We start from the raw sequence: 2703 nt of genomic DNA on the forward strand, positions 1-2703 counted from the left end.
GTGTCCACAGAAAGGGTGTGGATGGGATTTTCTTTAGCTCCGCCTCCTAAGCTGTTGTAGAGAGGCAGTGAGTCTAAAGCAGCTGCTGCGCTTCAAGATCTGAATTGTTGGTTCAGGTGTGCCTCCAGACCGCCTGGCAAACGCCGCCGCGGTTTTCTGCTTCAAGGCGCCGCGGTTCGCCGGCTGACGTGTGAATCTTTGTTAAACTTTATTTTCTCTCATTGAACTTTTTCACAGAAATGCCATTAAAAGCGTTTAAATACGAGTCTGCGTCTTATTTATGATAAAGATGAGACACTAAAGCTGTGAAGAGCACTGGCCACGCCCCCTTATCGCTCCTCATCCGCGGATTGTACATTTGGAAACATTTACTTCATCATTTTGAAGTCGAGTCCTAAAGTGGAACCATTTAGAGGAAATTAGAATTTAATATTTTTTAATTTTTATAAATGAAAATTCACTTCAAATCCTCCTGAACCTGTGGTGAGACGGGTCCAGGCGTGGTGAGACGGGTCCAGGCGTGGTGAGACGGGTCCAGGCGTGGCGAGTCGGGTCAACCTGTGGCGAGACGGGTCCGGGCGTGGTGAGACGGGTCAACCTGTGATGAGGTTCTCAGTGATCCGGGTCTCATCTTCCCACCCGGATGGCCTCAGAGCTCCGGATCTCCGGACTGATTTTCCGTGGCTGCAGCTGCTCAGTGCGTCCACCGGGTGGCGCTCATGGATCTCTGCAGGGTTTCTCTGGTCTCTGTTTCAGACTTCTGTCGTTTGAAGCATCAGATTTTGGTTTCTGCTGAAAGACGATGAGACTTTTGATTTGGAGTCGGTTTATTTTAACCAAAAATACTGAAGACGACCAAATAAATGTATAATCTCCACAGGAATACATCAAAGTTTTGATTGATTGTATCTTAATTAGAAACATTAAAAGGTCAAAGATACCTGTTCGTATCTCTAATCCACCATAAACATGTCATATAATCCTAGATTCTGCAGACGGAGCGACTCGTTGAATCTGTTTCTTGTAGAAGCTGACAGTGTTTCTGCTCAGTGAATGTTATGGAATAATGACTGCAGCACATTTCAAATGAGTAAAAAACAAACGAGTTCAGTTTCTTTCTGGAAGGAGAGCAGGAACACGACGTAAACCCGTCGAACAGGAAACGCCTGCTGACGTCGGGATGGTGTCAGCTCAGCATCAGGACCGACTCCCCTCCATCCTCTGAAGGACGAGGATTCTCCAGGCTGAAGGTGAACAGACTCATCTCAGACTCTTTGGGTCACCAATACCTGACCCCTCCCCCTCGGCGGCGGAGCCGTCTCTCTTATCCCAGCAGACATCAGGACGCGGCGCGGCTCAGACGCTCATATTTCCCCGGATTCATTGATCACATAACGCAATCAGAGGCAGATAATCGAATCCCAGAGGATCTCATCCATCCAGCCGCCTCCGCTCTTCCTCCGCCGTCCCTCCATCCGTCTGATGAAAGCCCTTCAAAATAAAGGTCCCTGAGCTGCGAGACGTTCAAGGTTTATCAGAAGGTGTAAATATGAAGGACAAACGTCACTGATAAACATTCAGACTTCAGGGTGTTTCCATGTGGACCTCTGGAGGCTGAGATCTGAAGGTCGCGTCAGCCGGATGGGACGCAGGAAAAACTGTGATCAGTCGGCGGGATTACGATGGAACGAACGGAGGAACAGACGACTTCTCAAAGAGATACTGACGGATCAGTCGTGGATGAAACTTTCTGACTGAAACTGATGCTACGATCCAGGAGAGGAAACGTGGACAGAAACTCTAGTCGGATCAGATCTGATCCCCTGATCAGATCTGATCCCCTGATCAGATATGATCACCTGATCAAATATGGTCAGATCATTTTGATCCAAAGTTAAAGAAAAAGTTGGAGACAAAGCAAAGTCTCTGAAAGTCTTCTAGAATCTCCTTTTGCAGAGAAGGATTTGAATAAGGTTCATTTCTAAGAGTCGTTCGGTGAGAACCGTCACGCCGGCAGCTGCAGAGGTTTGTGTTTGTTGTCATGATTGTGTTGTTTCTCTCTTTGTGTTCAGCTGAATTTCATCAAACACAATCTGAAGAACACAAATACCAGCTGTCAGAGAAGCGTGGCGGCTTTGGTGAAGGAAAAGGACGCGCTGGCGTCCGTATTAGCCGTTAGCGAGCTGTGGTCGACTCCCTTAAACGGTTGGTGTCGACTTTTGTGTTGGAGCCGTTTTGTGAGTCAGTCTTCTCCAGACCACTTCTACTAACCGGACTCCGGACGGTTCCCACGAATCCTGAAAACAGAACCGGCTGCAGTTTTGGGTCAAACGTTTGCAGAGTGTTTTGTTGGTTTTAGTCGGTCCCTGTTGGGTTTAAATCCCAGGATACAATCAAGTCTGTTTGGAGCCAGACGTTTGAGTCCAGACTGACCGGAGGAGGAGCGTCTGCAGTCCAGACGGCAGCAGCAAAGGGAAGTTCCTCCGGATGAAAGTGACGCTAACGTAGAACAGGACGGACATTCATATTAGAGTCTGGATCTTCTTAACTTGAACCAACATGTGAATTTATCTACGAAGGCCAGACATGGATTCTGTGCTGAGTCCCCACCGGACCGGACCGGACCGGACGTCCCCGCCAGACGGTGTCCTCTTCTCACGGAGGTCCCCATGACACCACGTGAACATGTCTGTGACAAACCAG

The sequence above is a fragment of the Oryzias melastigma genome, linkage group LG17 (genome assembly GCF_002922805.2).
Source record: "Oryzias melastigma strain HK-1 linkage group LG17, ASM292280v2, whole genome shotgun sequence".
Classification (NCBI taxonomy): Eukaryota; Metazoa; Chordata; class Actinopteri; order Beloniformes; family Adrianichthyidae; genus Oryzias; species Oryzias melastigma.